Below are 17,078 nucleotides of genomic sequence, written 5' to 3'. Positions count from 1 at the left end.
CCTGCATTTGTTTGTTTTTACTTAATGCACAGACAAGAAAACATTTTGCTCCAAGGATTGATTACCTTGGCCTACTTCAATAATGTCTTAATTTTTAAAGAAGATGCTGCAATAATTCCATTCTATGAACACACTGATTAAAAAAAATTCCCCAAGACCCCGTTCCCTTCCCTTTTCCCCTCACTCTACATGATTACTGCCTGCTATCTAGAACACTGAGAAGAAGAGTTAAAATATATAACTGAAGAAGTATTTCTATGTTAAGAAAAGTGTTGCTCCCTTTCTTTAGAAATCCCAACTGGAGGCTAGTTTATTTCAGCCCCTCACGTTTTTATATGGGTAAGTGTCCTGTGCAGTAAGGGCTTCCCACTAAGGATAATCCTGAGTTAAGATGTATGTATGTATGTATGTAATAACTCTAGAACATCAGATAAATGTTTCGGAGGGACCTGACAGTGGTTGCAGTATTTAAACTATTCATAGGGCAAGGCCAGTGCTAAGCAGCTCTTCAGCCAGCTCAAAAGAACACACAAACCTCCTGAACTGAATTCTTAAAGAGCACGTTAAAAGAAGCAGCCAGGGTCCCCTACATGCATGTTACTGACCTTGGCAGCAGCGCCAGGAAACTAATCGGGAACACTGCGCACACTTAGATACCACAAGCGGGTGGCTCTGGAAAGGTAGAGGAAAGGGCAGTTCATAATCTCCCCTTCTCCAGAGAGCAAAGCTGTGCAAATGTGAGGGGCTGGATTTCAAGCCATGAGCTTACTGAGTATGAGTTATCAGAGTGGTATTTTCCACTTTGTCTGTAGCTACTTAAATTCAAATAGTTTCCCTGATGCTCTGTAACTAACGAGTGGCTGATGCTTCCTGTCAAAACAGTGCCAGCTAAGGCTAGGCAGACTTACACTAGAAGGAATTTTTCCAGTGTAAGAACCAATAATGTAGCTGCCAAATTAAACTGTCATTACATACTATGTTAATTAGCCCTGTTTTAAACAGATGTAAACAACACACATAAGCCTACTTTTTCTCTGTTCAGCTCTCAACCGCTTCTGCCTCCGTGGAGCATGCAGAGTGGCACACAATCAGGTGGGCAGCAGCTCTACCCAACCGTTTCATCCAGGGACGGCCCAGGGCAGCAGAGGAAGATTACTTAGGACAGTACTTGGGTGGGGGAAAGTCTGCCCAAACCTTCAGAACAAGAAAAGTGCAAGTTTTCTGCACAACAAGACTCTCCCCTAGCTAAAGCAGTATTTGGCTTCAGCTTTTCTTCCTAATGTTATTAGAAGCCAGAAGATTCAGAATAAAGTAGCCTGTGAAATTCAGCACAATATTTACAATGCCTTGTTTGAAATTGCATAGAAAGATTTTTTTTAAATTGTGTCAATTATTACAGATTTTTTTTTAATTATGCTCATCTCACTTCATTTTATAGTTAAAGTGTGCACTTCACCCATACCACATTTATTTTAAAATTTAGCAAGCTATTTCTACTGTCTTTTGTGCTCTCTGACTAACAGAGACCATGTTCTTGTTCAGCTCTGCTCATCTAACTCATAACTGATACAGAAACGTGTGTCATGAGACTTTGTACCTAACACTCCTTTTGCAGTACCCTGTGAGAGTCCTGTACCTATTCCTGAGTACATTATAAAATGCACGTGGTATGAATCATTCTGAATATGAAATACCAGAGTTTTTCTGGGAGCCACTATTTATTCATGCAAAAGAAGAACAATCACATAGCAGCCAGCCTCAAGAGGAGACTATGCACTTATTTTGGATCTGTGGGTACCCTTGCCTGTAGTCCTCAACTAGGCCTTGAAAGAAAATCTTCAGAGAGCTGCATCTAGAAAGCACCTTGGAGTAAGACTATTACTGAAACAGAGCCACTTCTGATCATAGCGGTGGCCTGTGTTCCTGTAAGCCAGTAAGACTGATATGGAAGACAGAAAATTGCGATTAAAGAGGTCATAACACAATTTTGGATCCCCTAGTTGGTCTAGAAAGGCCATGTCTTTAGCAAAGTGATGGCACTGGTCCAGATACTCTGATACAACAAGCTTGTGGAAGTTCTGCTGGTCAAAAGTTCACATTGAAAGAAAACAGTACTTTATTTTAAAAGGAAGATTTCACTGCCTTACTTTCTAGAAAACAGAGATGTATGAAGTATGTTCTTAAGATTACTCTCATTTAGCTGTTGGGGGGGGTTTGCTGTAAAACAAGGAAATGAAAGGGGTGGGATGTGTACAAAGGAGCAAGAATTCAGTTACAATCTTAGGAACCAAAAACCTTTATAGAAAGTGTTTTGCATGGCCACTTCTTCCGTAATCTGTTCAGGAGTATACCATACCCGAGTGTGGTACTGATAGCTATGGGGAGCTACTTGCTACCATGTGTTACCTGAAATGAGATTACAGTGAATTTCCCAGTACAGTGACAACAGTAATATCTGTCTAACATAATAAAGACTTTTCTGTTCTTTACCCTTGTTTCTCATGTCACTTATTTTTGGTTCTGATAACTGCTATTTTCATGGGTTTACTAAAGTACACTTTTCACTTATTTTGTATTCAAGTGCTATGATAATTTTGAGAAGCTCCTAGAAGGGAGCAGTTCAGAGGGGCCCACCTCCTCCCCCACCAGTACTGTTCATCATGGTATTAAAATGACCATGAAACTGAGACATGTCTGGTAAAGAAACAATAGAAAGTTTTACATTTAAGGAAAATTAGATTTTTTTTTTTCAAATCCACCCACTAATAAAAAAAAAAAAGTGTTTCTAGATCAGTTTTCTTCATTTTGATTAAGCTTTATACTTTTACAGTCATAGTAAACACTCAGAAAAGCTAGCTGTGTCTGGGGCTCTTTCAGTGTTGGAAATGAATTCCAAAGTCTTATGGGACTCTGAGAAAAGGCTCCAACCAAAGAGTCATTATTGTTCAGAGAGCTATAAAATAGTTTTTACACAGAAAGCTCAGCTGAATGCAGGACTAGTTCTTGCCACAGAAATATGTACTCATTTTTCTACAACTGGCTGTTTGAACTTGTTCAGGTTTGGAAAATGAGAACAAATCCTAGGAGACAACTAAAAGCTGGGGAGAAGGAAGCATCCAGAAGGAATAAATACATGCCATATGCCTATTGCCTCCCCAAACAGTACGGGATTTTGTGCTCCCCCTCACTAGCAATTTCAATTTCCTATGTACTTATGTAAGCATCTGACTGGCCATAGATACATGCTTTCGTGCCTGAGACAGCCCCCAACCCCAAATGCCAGAAGCACTGGGATGTACAATGCATCATCTAGCCTAAACGACAAAACTCGGACCATGGGGGGGGGGGGGATTTTGAAACTCTGTACAAATCCCAGCTTTTTTTTTTTTTTAAATTGCATCAGCCTGACTATAGCCGTTTTTGTTGTTGTTTTTAATGCTAGCCACATTGGACACCCTGCACCCCTATCATTACGTGGTTGCAACTGCAGCCACCCAGCATACCCCTCAGGAAGCAGCTCCCGCTGCCGGGAAGGTCAAGCCACACCGTCTATGCTGGCTCCTCCAGCGCTACCACATTGAACGACTCAGCTGCAGCAGCAGCCCACCACGTTCTGGCTTCTTTCTGGACTTTTTGCCATATGCGCAAGCCATTACCCAACGCAGTGTGGAACCTGCCCATGCACCTTCTCAACAACAATCTTAAAAGTGCTTTCCAGCACCTCCGTCTAGCACTCATCAACAGGCAGAGCCAGCTTTCCCAGCACAAGCGCTGGCTCCCGGCTCTGCTGTAACAGGCCGGGGAGGCTCAGCGGTTGCAGTGCTGTGTGACAGAAGCTCGTGGCAGGACTATCCATCCCGCCCTGTGCTAGGCAGCAGCTCTAGTCTAACAGCACCCTCAACACAGGTGGCTGCCAGGGCCACCCCCTGCAGCCACATACCCCTAGGCTGCTGCATCGCACTTGGGAACGTGGCCTTGCAGAGCAGAGCAAGCCCCTTCCGCCGCTCAGCCTTTCTGCTGCCTGACATGCCATTCCCTGCAGGCAAATCACACCCAAACTTCTGCTCAGTCTTTCTCCATCCTAGTTAAGAGAAGTCAGAGCAGCTTAGGGGGGCTGCTACAGGGAGGTTGCAAAGACCAGAACCACAGCTGAGGAAAAACCACAGTCTGTTTCTAGCCCGTTTCAGTTAGGAGGAGGCGAGCACTGCTGAGGGCTTGTTTTCACTCCCAGGCCTGTTTAAAGGAAACCGAGGCAGTCAGAGAGCCTAAGGGCTGAGCTTACCCAAGAACGTGGCAAGGGCACCTGCAGAACCAGCGCACGCCCCTGCGGCAGCCCGCTGTCCCCGGCACACAGTCAGTCCTGCACTGTGCAACTCCGTGACCATAACAGAGGCTACAGAGCACAAGCTGATCTCCCCGTAACGTGGCATGCCAAGAAATCCCCACCTACCTCGGTGCTCCCCTGTGAGCAGCGTATGATGTGGCTATTCAGAGCCGTCCTTAGGTAAGGAAGTGTGGCACCTCCATCAAAGAGGTCAGTTTACTACAAAATGGAAGCGACACTTTGCCCAAAACTCTGGTTAGTGCAGCGGCTGGTGTATTCAGCACACCAACCCTCATCCAGCTTCCGTCCACGCAGGAGCAGCAAAAGGGAAGAGAAGCTTCTGTACACCAGTGCTTTATTTACTTCCCGTTTGCTTTATACCATTTAGGCTCTAGCCCAGGAAGCAACACACAGCTGTCTGACTAAGCAGTGTTGTGTCTCCAGGTAAACAAACCACCTTTCTAGACACTGCTTTTGCTGCCCGTTTCCATCTATCGATGAAATAATTCACCCACATGACAAGGTGAATAATCAGGCACTCATTAAAATACACTTCAATTTTATCCAAGTTACAATAGTTATGTGCCCTTGTCATCAGAGCTTAGAGAACTGCTGACAGGGAGATCCCATGTGAGGGAGATCCCCCATGCACTTCTCTAAGCCTGAAGAAATCCTGTCTAGGCTACTGGTTTGGCCTTGGGTGCCCAGCCAAGATGGATGGTGCAGGGTCTGGGCACGTGCCGGCGTTCCTGTGAGCTAGAAAGACGCAGTGCATGTCAGCATCCTCAACCGTTCCTGTGTGCAACAAGTTCTCCTGTCCTGTGACCAATGCTTCCTTGCTTCCATGCGGTTCTATGCCATTCTAATAAGAAGTTAGCACCCCACGCAGGAAAGGCCCTTGGATTTAATCCCGTTCCTAGCGGATACCTGCAGCCTTCATCACAACAACACCCTCATAAATCAGTAACAGCAATTATCCCCGGTGGCTCCTGTTCTAAAGTTCTGGTTGGGTTTGACAAGCACACCAAGGCTCTCCTCGCTACCGCTCAGGGGCAAGGAGAGCTGCGTAGAGGGTAATTGCAAACCTCACAACTGGGAATCAGAAAAAACGCCGCACTCCAGCAGCTGTATGGTTCCTCAGTCACATCTCAACAGCTGGCAACTGTCCATAAAATGTCCTCAGTGGCTTTGTCTGACAAGTCCAACCTGATCTGCAGACGCTGCCAAAGTGTCTGAAGTGCACCCCAGGAGGAGAACTCCGCCTGTGCCCTCGGGAGCGAGGGGTCTCAAACCTGCCTGCTGTTTAGCACAGCCACTACAAGAGCCACACAAAGCTCAAGTTCCCCAAGAAACCAGCTTTCCCAAATGCAGCCACTTGCACACAGCAGCCTTGTAAGTCACCACATACAGATTCATTCTGAAGCTGTATTTACACCTCATGCTTCCACTCTGGCTAGCAGGAACAGTGTAACTACACCAACGTTAGAGCCTACCCACCAGGAAGTTCTCTCTTCACTTGTTTTGCCTTCCTTCTCTTAGCCATGTAACTATATTTACCCAATCACAACTACTGCTCATAGATTACACTCCATCTGTTTTGCTTCAACATACTGATCTTTGCTGAGTTGAAGATAATTAAAGACCTTTCCCCCCACTCTCCCTTTCTGTCTGCAGCATGTGTGCCAGCTGCTCACTGGAATCCAAATAACTGAACGGCATTCGTCAGTCGGGACACTCCAGGAAAATCACTTCTGACTACCGGGGTTTATTGCTCACTGGACTTTATTAAGATCATTGCTCAGACATATTGCCTTGTGCCTGGAACACTCTGAATTTGTTCCTTATTAGCCAACTTGGGGGTTGATGAGGAATGAAAACAGTGTTTCTTCTGTGTGAATATCTGGAATAAAGAACTCAAATATACTTGATTATGGCACAGCAGGCTCCCCTTCTGCTTCTAGGCAGCCCAGAAAACAGAAAATAAGCAAGCGAGCTTCCTGCTTCTTTCACTGAAGCTGTTACTGCACCTGAGAACAAACCAGCCTGGAAATGCAGGACCCACCTGGCCACAGCGCCCTGACTGACGTGCACTGATTTGCTGAGGAGCTGCTGAGCCCGCAAGCACACGGGAAGCACCCTGGCTACCACGCTTAGGCATCCTCTGACTACACTGGTTTGATAGCAAAAATCCTCATGACTGACCTTTCCCAACGCCTAGAGACGGGAGGGGAAGGATCGAGGCACATACCCACCTCCAGCTAGACTGCCAGCCGCCTGCTCTCCCGGCAGGTTTTCTCGCGTGTCATGCACCATGTTACCGCTGTTCCCGAGCTCGTGACTTCACCTTCCGCTTGCCGGAGGCCAGGGTATCTCTCGCCATTCCTCCTCTGCTGAGCACAGTCACTTCTGCGCACCCAGCCCGCCCTCTTGGCTCCCTCCTCAAAGGTACTACAAAAATGGAGAACCCGCTGCTTTTCCTGACGCGATATCAAGTCCCAACACTGAAGCCATATACCTCTTGTGGTCAAAGCTTCTGCCATTCATACTTGCTACACCTGCTTTTCTCTGCTGAAAGGAGCTGGTCCAAGAGCTTAGTCTTTTAGCCTCCAACATTTTCTCTGCCCATACATGTTTGTTTATTATAACAAAGACAGTTCGAGCTCTGGAAGTCCTTACAGTATTTCCTTCAGCCTTTAAACTGCTTTCTTGATATTTTCTTTTATAACAAAATACAACAAAAAGTAGAAAAGAAAATCTTGGCACTGAAACTGGATATGTTATTCCAAGAATTCCAGAATCATTTTCACCAAGACTGCATAAGGAGGAAATGTTTGCCTGTATTTTTGTACATCCACACATTCTACTGAATATTTGCCTTTTATACATTCAAGCATCACCAGAGGCCTTCTGGCCATCACACTGAGAATTTCTTTTGAATTGTCTACTAGAATCACTAAATTCTTTTTTACCTCAAGAATACAGACCCCTATTTGTAGGAATAGGAAGGGCTCGTGTATCTTATTCCTAAATGTGTAATTTCAAATTTGCCTTACTTGCTTTACTGCCTTAAAAAAAAAAAAAAAAGAGAGAGAGGGGGAGAGAGGCCCCAAGCAATGTGCATAGCTGTGTACGATTCACTGCCTCTAAACAGCTGTCACCACAATTACTTCCAGACCTTTATGAAATCACTAAATAGCACAGATCACCGCAGAGCTCCTACAGGAAGAGGAGAAGAATCTCAAACACCTATTCGACAGGGATTCCCACTAATTGTTACTACCAAACTTTGTTAGCTGGTTCTTAATCCTTTTAATGCATGATCTAGAGAGATATTATACAGCAACATTATTTTGGGGCAAGAAGGCAGGCTTTTGTGAAGCATTTATGTATGTAGTTAATGCTGTTAGTAAAAACCAAACCTCTAATTCCTCAGACAAAGTCATACTTGTTTGGCAAGAGCTATGTTCCATAAAACTCTCGAGAGTCATTTCTGTTCTCAAGACAGCCCTAATGTCCCGTGAGCTTCCCCTCTGTTTTGTTTCAGACAGATGTCTGGGCAAATAACCCTTTGCTACGCTTTTTTGGAACACCTGCCTTGCCTTCCACAGTTTGTTAAAAACTAGCATCACCGGGTCAGTGATTTCCCTAGCCATCTCTTTAGACTCTTCTTAGATACCAGTTATTGAGTTTCCCCTTAAGAAAAAAAAACTTAAAATATCAGCTGCTTAACACATGTTGCCTCCGATTGACGAAGGTATCTGGGCACTACTGCTGGAGGAACCATCCTCATTCTTCCTACACGGGGAACATGCACCTCGTGAGGAGCTTGCTTTCTAAATAATTTTACCATCTTCACCTAATAACAAAGCTAAATGACAGTTAAGACTTTTTCCCGATATATTTCTTTTTGTCCTTAAATCCAACTGTATTTAAGATCCATTCAAGATTGCGTTTCTCTCTCCTGGGTACACGAGGCTGTGTCTGCCGCAGGTAACAGGGAGGCTGAGCGAGCTATGCTCCTACCCCCAGCCGTGTCCCTGACACGGAGCGGGGCCTGCTGGCAAGGTCACACGGGAAAACTCTTCACTGCTGCTCATCTGTCCAGATTAAGAACAGACTGTTTTGTTTTCAGAAGCCTTTCAACTTGAGTCTTTCAAAAAATCCTCAGAAGTGACATGCAACAACTTTACCTTTTCTCAGACTTAACTTACCGCAACAAATAAACCAAGCTTCTTCCAAAAAAGCTACCTACTTATTATCAGCCTCAGTGCTTATCCCCCAGTTTCCCACGTGGATGTCTCCAAACGGGGCCAGATTTTAATTTGTGAGAGTTCTGTGGGACCTCTGAATTCACAACCCCAAACTTATGGTAGATGACGTGATTTTTTTGTTGGAAACTGCTTGCTCAGAATCACACCAGTGGACTGCTTGAGGTAGCCACGTTGTCCTTTTACTAACATAACCAAAGAAAAGCATGCTGACTACACCAAACAATGATCTTCTCAGCAAATTTCTGGGCCTGTAGATGGAGCACTTGCACTGCTTTAAAAAACAACCCCCCCCCCACAACCCCCCCCCCCACGCATGTGCCTGCTGACCCCTTCCCTGCAATTCCCAGCATCTTTTAAATTGGAAAATATTTGTCCCATGTGGTTGACTGTGGCATTCAGTTAAAAAAAGCCAAAGTCCAAAGACAGAAAACTGGAGCTCGGCAAGCTTCACCCAAACCAGCCGCAAAGAGGAGGAACACACTCTCGTGCCCTGCAGCCGCACTGGCTGGGTCGCATGCGTGTTGAGGCATGCAACGAATACCATCTCTGGGAACACTGATACGTTTGCTAGACTCGCTGCTATTAAGTTATAGGGGCTTTTCAAGGTAGCTATATTGGGCTTCACTGAACGGTCTCACTGCTTCCAGGGGAAAGGTGCAGCCAAAGTGATTCACTTCAGTTTTCATTTATTTTATTATTAATAATCCCTGCGGAACCTCTTCCATTTCACTTACTATCAACTTTCTTGTGCAAATCCAGAGCTAATTAATTCATTTAAACAAAGGTTATCATCCCCTTTAGTACTACACTAGGACAGGGATCTCTCCTTTACAAAAAGGGGTTGGTTCTGGGAAATACAGGCTGGCAACGCAAAAGTCTTTACACCAGATCGAACTAGAGGTTTATCCAGTCCACTCCTGTGTTCCTGATCATGACTATTACAAGCTCTTTGGTGAGAGTGGGCAAAAAGCCATTGTAGAAAGCAAACCAGAAACTCCAGCAGAACTCAAGAATCTTCTGCCTACCTCCCACCGTGGCAGAGAACTGGGACTTCAGGGCAGAACCCGCGCCGCCTCTGACACGAAGGTCGGACTCCCAAGAGCAGCTGTCATCTTGCATCCCACTTGGAGAAACGCTCTCTATTGCGTGGGTAACATTAACACTTAAAGGCTCGTGTCAGACGCGTAAGTCAAAGGTGTATTTAGAAGGCTTTCATTCTGTTCACTGATATAACTGAACGATTTGCTTTCTTTTAAGGGGTTTGCCAGCATCAGAAACGCAGCGTGTTGCGCGTGCCTATTTTTTTTTGTAAAGCAAACAAAACATGGAGTGACTGAGCTCCGCCATTAAAGTACATGCTAGCCAGGTGCTGCATGAGAGCTAAAGCGATGCTCCTTCTACACTTTGAAGCAAATCTTTCCTCTGTGCTTCCAAGTACCCTTCTGCTTATTTCCTTGGATGAACTCACTGGGGAACAAAATGCCACAGACAAAGGGAATTAAGGAAGAGCGAAACATTCAAGCTTAAAATGCAACCTGTCTCTTCCTGATCTTCAAAGTTCTTGCCTTGCCTGCTTTCCCTCTGCCGGAGAGCTGAGGCACGAGAAACCTACTGCCAGCTCTTATCTGCGGAATAAATGTCCCTGATCACTTAGTGTTGCTGATCAAAACAAGAACTGCATTCTAAGAGCAGAAAAGTGATTTGAAAACAGCTTCAGTCCCATCAAGCATAAGCTGAATATTTAACATTTGGAATTGATTTTTAGAGCCCTTTTCAGCAAAGCACAGGTATTTTAGGGATGCAGGTGTCAAGGAAGGAGATACTAGAAAGCTTCTTACATTGAGACTTTGAAGCGGTGAAGTGAAGGGCCTGACCTTGCAACCACTTAAAAGCCATCTAACCTGTTCATTCATTCATTTAAGGCTGTAAAGCTTAATGCCCATGCAGCAGAAGACTAGACAGAAGCTGCTCTTACAAGTCAGTAGCTGCATGGCACATTAACCAAAACACTGGCCAATGCATATGCTATACAGAGATGCTCCTAAAAATACGTCTCCAGCTAGCAAATGGCCCAAAATTTGAAGACGTGAAGTGACTGCTTAGAATACTTACCTAAACCATCAACAACAGATTAAAAATATAAGAAACTTTACGTATAAGATCTCTCTGCTGACTGCACAGATGTCCGGGCTCTAGCTCTTCTGCACCCACCTCTAACACACTCAATGGACTGACACGCGCACCTCACCTTACCATGCGCGGCACAGAACGAACGAGCCCAACTTGCGCACACTTCCCACCTTCATCCAGCCCTATCCCAGGGAGGGAAGAGGGGCCCGATCCCAGGACGGCAGGTATGGTGCCAGAGAAGTCGCCCTCCTGCCATTTGGGAGGAACAGTCTCTAAACAGCATCCTGTAAGCAGTAGAGGGGACAAGTACGCATGCCTCCCCATTTCCCTGTCGGAAGCATCGAGTCCCAGAGGATGCAGAAGTCTGCAGTACCAAGGAAGCAACAGGAGACAAAATATGGCTGCAGAGCCAGAAAAATTACTGCATGCGCACGTACCTGCATAGAGCACTGCTGACTGACGGATCCAACTAACTGAGCTCCTAAACTGCGGCTGTGAATCTACAGGCATTTGGGGAGCGGCACCCAGGACTGTTAATTAATGTAGCAATTATGAGCACCCATTTCTCCCTTAAAAGGGGACAGAAGTTTCCGCAAAAATTAAAGAGCAAGAAACAGTCACTGCACCCTAAGGCAGCCACAGAAAGCCAACTCCTAAAAATAAGCACTTTTCTTACAATGCTTTCACCATCTTCTAGCACAATACGGAGATGAATCTGAGCTGGAGCTTTTATTCCAATCCCAGCATAACCACTACATTCAAACTCGGTCCGAACTCCCTTTTGTTTGGATCAATAGCTCCCCAGAAGGGGGGGGGGGGGGAAGGAGTCATATACCCGAAACACAACAAGGCTCTACAATTCGAAGTTTTTTCAAGACATCATTTACCCAACGCACTAGCACATACCCTGGCAGGCACATGGAGAGGAGGAGGAAGGTTTCACAAATTAACTTTCTTATACTTTCTCCACCAAGATTTCAGAATGTAAGACTTGCACCAAAACAAGCGCTCGGCATGGTCTCAGTTTACATGTTACAGGAGAACTACAAATAACTAAGTAAAGTCTTACTAAAATCAGTAGCCATGCCACTCTGATAATAGAAATCCAGAACAGAACCAGAAAGGAAAGAATTAATTCATCATCTAATTAGAAAACAATATACCAAGCACGTGGCAGGAGGCAAAGTGACCAAATAAAAACAAGCAGTACTGAACAGGAAGGAAATAAAAAGGGGACAAAAAACTCCCACTATTGTTTAAATGATATCCCGATGACCTGAGAGCAGATACATTATTTATTTCAACTGTGTATGTCCTTTTTGATTCCCTTTTTGCTCTGATTTGCTGTCACTGGTGAATTACAAGGTTACTAATAATGCACAGCAATGAATAATGTATTCACAGTCATACCAACTGAATTTTGTCTGTCTGTACGGCGTGGTGAGTATTTATAAATTTATTACAGTGGAGGCATTTTCTAAATGGAAGCTAAGGCTTGTATACATAGAGTAGTTCAGACCTGTAAAAATAAAGTTATTTCTGGAGAAAAATCTAACACAAAAGGCAGTCAATTGTCAATTTAGATTCAGACAACTGCCATGAGCTGTGACGTGAGACCAGACTCTCAGTTCAATAGCACCATACAGAATATGTTCTCCGTCATTCTATCAGTCTTCTGAAGCCACAACTTGTGTGACCACTGGCAACTGTTCGAGTGTATTAAAAAAAGGGGGGAGGGGGAAGGGAAACAGCCACACAAATGCCACAACCCACCAATTCCCGTTATTCTCCAGCACTTGAGATGGAGTTTCATGACAGTATTAAAGAGCTTCTTGGGAAGGCAAGAAGTGCCATCTATCTAAAGGCTTGTTCCCATCTGGAATCACACAATACCAGCCAGCTTCGTTGTGAAGCTTCAGGGTTGGGAGGAGGGGAAAAAAAAAAAAAAAAATCCCAGGAGGCTTTTTTTCCCCAAGAGGAAAGTGACCCTTAACAGCACGCAGTTACCTCTTGACCAGCTCAGAATTCCTGCAGCATTTGTACAGGAGAAAATATAATCCAATATGCAGAATACTATATTCATTCATATAAAAGCAACATCATGTGACCATACTTCATATGCCCAGAGTCAAAAGGTTAAGTATAGAATAAGAACAGAAAATAGAGGCATCCTAGCTCCAGGAAATGAAATTTGGATTTAAAATATCCCACCAACCTAGCAGTATACCAATGTTTTTTATTATCTTTAACAAAGTTACAGATGAATCCCTTCTGAAGGTCTCATTGCAAGTGGACTGCAGGATGCGGCCATGCAGGCACGGTCCAACCTCGCACCTCGCTCAAGTGTGGCCCCGGAAAGGGCTGGTCCCAGCCCCTTTCCTTCAGCCCTATGTTCTCCCCCTTCCCCTGCCTCAGGATTAGCTGCACACCTGGAAAGCAAATAGGTTCAACAAGCTGATGTGGTGAAGAGAAGTGGTTTTTTGGTGGGTTCCTTTTCCATCAGGCCAATTTCTGAACAGGCCGATTCTATGGCCACATCATCGCTAGATACGACAGAAGGAAAAGCAGTAGGAGCACATGAATAAAAAAAATTTGTAACGGAAGGGGGGAAAAGGAGGAAGTGGGATGGGACTGAACTGTTATTTTCCACAGCTGCTGAAAGTTACACAAAATTAGGTGTAATGTAAAAGCAAACCTTTTAAGTAAAAGGAAGAATTTAAATGAAGTGAGTGTTATTGAGAATACAAATGAAGCTCTTGATGCCTGAGCCAAGTTACTGCTTTAACAACTGTTAGTTCCATTAAAGCTGTAAAAAAGCAGTCCAGAAAAATTCCCTACATATTCTTCCAGTGCTGTGTAATATATTTGTATTCCAAGTATTAACTGAGCAATCCCTACCTATTATCTGAACACCTTTGAATACACTACAGCAAAGAATAATCACATTCCACAACCGCATCAGCTCCCTGCTATGAAATGCAGAGAGAAAGACTCCTAAGCTAATTGCCACTGAGTTGTGAGTTAATTAATGAGGAGAGGAGCAAATGATAAGATCAAGCACAAGACTGTCAGCAAGTTTTGAACTTAAGAATTATGACAAGGCTGCATGAGTGTGCAGAACCAGTATTTAGACTGTTAAAAAGCAAAGGAAAGCAACCCAACAGAAATCCAGGGTCCTGCCATTGACTAAAGTTCAGAGAATCAACTTGTGACCGAGCTAAATGTCTCTTACCTGCAAGGCAAGGAACACTCCATCAACAGGCACGAGCTTCCAAGCATTTTGTGAGAGCGGATCCAGAAAAGGTGGCCATTTTCTCTGTTATCAAAGAGCCTGTAATGAAAAATAGAGCACAGCCTAATCAGGAGTTTCAAGATAACGATTTCACACCACTCAGCTGAAGCAGAACTTTCACAGCTCATCAGGTGGCAAGCGGAAAGATGATTTTTGTCCCAAATGAGTTTCTGTTCCCCCAGTGAAGATACTAGTAAAACCTGTGTCATCAGGTCTTACTTGAAGCCTGCATAGCGCAGAGGCCCTGCGCAGGAAAGGATTTCATCGCACAGAGCTGAACGCGCAGAAGCCAGAGACTAACGATTCTCCCTTTCGCTCATCAGCGCTCTCTAAGATACTGAGGTATGTCATCCGGTAGTACCAGCCCACGTAGGTATGTTATTAGTACAGGGCACATATACGGTCTGCCTACAATAAATGGAGCGTGTGTTCAGATGCATCACAGCGGACAAAAAGCCGGGGTTACCTCCGTCAGGCCGCATCTCGCACTGCGGGCAGAGGGACGCCTCGCTAACAGCTGTTCTAGCTGAAAACACTCCCGTCTTGCCTTTATTTTTTCTGCAGTTCAGCCGGCACGAAGACACTCACATAAAACACTTTGGGCAAAGCCAGAATCAATCCGTGAAGGCAGAAGCAGGCTGGGAAGCTCCACACAAAGCACTAACTTGCAGGGATACTAGCTCCGGCCTCCGCTCCCTTGGCAAACAGCACGGGGCAGGGGGCATAGCTCAATCTGAAAACAGCTAAGCCAGCCACAGCCTCTGGTGAAAACATTACACCTAAGGTGTCATGACACCTACAGCTCCGAGCAGACAGTGAGCTCCTTAAAAAAAAAAACAAAAAAACCCCACCACCCACGAAGGCCATAACGTTTAAATTGGCCATGTGTGGGATTGCTACTCTAGCGGATAAGCAGCTTCTGGCATAAAAAGGTACAAATTACATAAAGGTCAGTCCTGCACGGAGTTGCATGCTGTGGCTCACACATGGCAAAGCCACTCAGCATGTACCAACACATGAACAGCTGTACTGAAATCGAAATAACCCACTCCGGTTATTCTGTTCTGACAGACTGCGGCATTAGCGAAACCCATAGAGTTTTAGGTTCACAAATTTAACCAACAAAACACGAGTCTATTACTTGCGCAGTTAAGTACACTGTATAGTTGTACATGGCTCTCTGGGAAGAAAAGAATTACTAGCCTGCAAAAAACAAAATTGAATACTACTGCTCTATACCTTTTCCATAGAAAAGGCAATATCCAAGTTGTGGCCTTGCTTTCATTTATATCTGCAAGCAGTAAGGAGTATCCAAAGAAAAGACGCTAACAGCACAATAAATTCCCTGAACACCGTGATACAGCTCTAGCTTGTCTCCATAATACTGACATGATATTACCTCTTCTTTAAACCTACTGCAGTAAGTCTGAGGCCACACACGTTTGATCAGACTCCTACAGCCATTAACACCAACAAGGAGAAAAGTCAGGAGATCTGGGGTATCAGAGAAAACCCCAGGCACTCAAGTTGAGAGAAGCTTCGCTAACACCGGCCCCTTCCCACCCACACAAGACAGGTTCTTTAGTCCCTTTCACCTATTTTCTTGCTCAAACTTATTTTCTTGCAAGTGCTACAATCTCAACAGCATGGCACGGGATTTGGCTCCAGGGACAGAGGTGAGAAGAAGATAAGGTGCTTTAGGCCTCTTCTGAAATACGAAAAGGCCAGGAGATCCGCACCCTCCCGTGGTCTGATAATCTGACAGCTGCCTCTTGCGAGTCTAGGAGATCGCATTTGTAAACTGTTTCGTTCCCTCCTTGAGTTACGGAGGAGCAGTTTCTGCAGAGAGTGAGATCATTCCTGACAATTTAAATGGCTTTTGGATCAGAACGTTAGTTTCCGAGAAATACGCACGCTTGTCTCAGCCTATTTAGGAGAGCAGAACCCAAAAATAAATGAATGAGAAGAGGCACTCAGGCCTTCCTGAAGCATAGTCCAGTACAAGACCTGACATAACGTTCATTGTGTTGTGCACAGAGACAGTAACTTTTCCAGCAAAGCTACAACGAAAACAAGAAGTCAGACAACCCAGTTCTGGGATGTACCGTACACAGTATCTAACTCTGACCCAAGGCTGAACTGTATCTCACCAAACAGAGCATGACAGAAAGGGTTTACTTGGGCTGTATGCCAGGTAATTTGCTCTATATGCAGGTTTCACACTACACTGACAAAGGTTTTCAGACACTTTAAATATATCCATGGATTTAGGACCTCATTTTCAGAGCTGCACTTGCACCTTCTTCCCTTACTGATGGGCCAGGCTCACGTGGCTCTGCACGCTTGAATACCTCAGGACCGCGTACCAATTGCTCAGCAGCTCGTGGATGGGCAGACGGGCTTCTAAACCAGTTAGCTACTCAATCTACTTTTTAATTTTCTTTTCTTTCTCCTCCCCTCCCCTTCCCTTTTCAGAGCAGAGTTGTTTTTCTCCCGATAAGAGCGAAGGGCAACAGGGAAGTCATGCATGCAAACATCCAGCAGCTAAGTGTGCGTGACTCCCTGTGGCAGCCCTGTCAGGACCTCAGCATCTTTATGTATGAGATGTCACGCTGGGGAAGGTTCTTACACCTGTACCGAGCCCCTTCAAAGTTCAAAAACATGGCATATTCATTACACACCAAACCCCTTTTTCTTTTCTTTTAAATCCTCATTCCTGTCCTTTGTAACAGGAGGCAAAGATAAAAGCTGGCCTGGTCTTCTATAATACCATGCTGATTTCTGGAAGATTTTGTGGAAAAAGTCAAAGTCCTGCATCAAAGTCCATCACATCTCACTGACCTCACAAAGCACAGCTTAACATGAAAATACCTCCAGCTTCACCTCATGAGCAGTCAAATTCATTCCTATCATTACTGTGGGAAGCTTCCTGATCTGGTAAGGAGATTATTCCTCGGAGCTCTGAATCACCAACACAGTTCTAAACAGGGAAGCATGAGTAATTTGTCAGCTCCCTTTTCCTCTTTTAGTATACTTAGTTATGACTCAACTGGGCAAAATA

General features: G+C 44.7%; 1 long non-coding RNA gene across 1 annotated transcript in view; it reads right to left on the bottom strand.

Annotated features, from left to right (window-relative positions):
- The window catches only part of LOC106484468 (uncharacterized), a 33,932-nt gene extending 26,926 nt beyond the window's left edge, over nucleotides 1-7,006 (bottom strand). Inside the window, exon 1 of the long non-coding RNA XR_001292565.2 lies at nucleotides 6,577-7,006. This is a non-coding gene — a long non-coding RNA (uncharacterized lncRNA). The remainder of the gene's footprint in view (nucleotides 1-6,576) is intronic.
- Between the last annotated feature and the right edge of the window lie 10,072 nt (nucleotides 7,007-17,078).

The sequence above is a fragment of the Apteryx mantelli genome, chromosome 9, assembly GCF_036417845.1.
Source record: "Apteryx mantelli isolate bAptMan1 chromosome 9, bAptMan1.hap1, whole genome shotgun sequence".
NCBI lineage: Eukaryota > Metazoa > Chordata > Aves > Apterygiformes > Apterygidae > Apteryx > Apteryx mantelli.
Note: the sequence above shows the minus strand (reverse complement) of the source record. Positions and strands in the feature narration are given on the sequence as shown.